Genomic DNA, 625 nt, shown 5'->3' on the forward strand with positions numbered 1-625 from the left:
TCGGATATGTTATGGCATGTTATGCGTGTATGGTATATGTGGTTGGTATTTTGGGGATATCTCACTAAGCTTTTCGGGCTTACAGTTGTGGTTTAATGTTTTTCAGGTTCTTCAGGAGACCGTGGCAAGGCGAAGGCGTGATCGTACCGCTCCTCGTGTCTATGTTGTGATGAGATTCTGGGAATATTTAAGATAAATTGTATTGAAAACCTTTTTATGATAACTTTAATGGAATCAGGTTGTTTTCGAAAATTTTAAATTGGTTGAAATTTTTGATCGTTACAGGTTTAATGTTACTTATAGTTGTTATTATTGTTAATTAATTTTTTAAAATTTATTTGCTTAATGTTTTAATTTCTATCATTATAATTATTTAAAACATCAAACATTGTTTTTTGATTTTAAATGTAACAATATAATCATTTATATAGAGTTATTTTTAACTATTGTTACTGTAAATTATTTTAAGCTACTTATTTGAAAACTTTTAACGACTATAAAAATATCTTTAGGAAATATTTTAGTTAAATTGAGATTATAGTTTAGTTTTTGCATTTATCACTACAATTTATCACTATTATCTATTTACAAAATATTTTTTTAAGTGGAAATGAAATTTATATTT

The sequence above is a fragment of the Lactuca serriola genome, chromosome 9, assembly GCF_051521515.1.
Source record: "Lactuca serriola cultivar US96UC23 chromosome 9, Lser_US96UC23_V15, whole genome shotgun sequence".
In the NCBI taxonomy this organism is placed as follows: domain Eukaryota; kingdom Viridiplantae; phylum Streptophyta; class Magnoliopsida; order Asterales; family Asteraceae; genus Lactuca; species Lactuca serriola.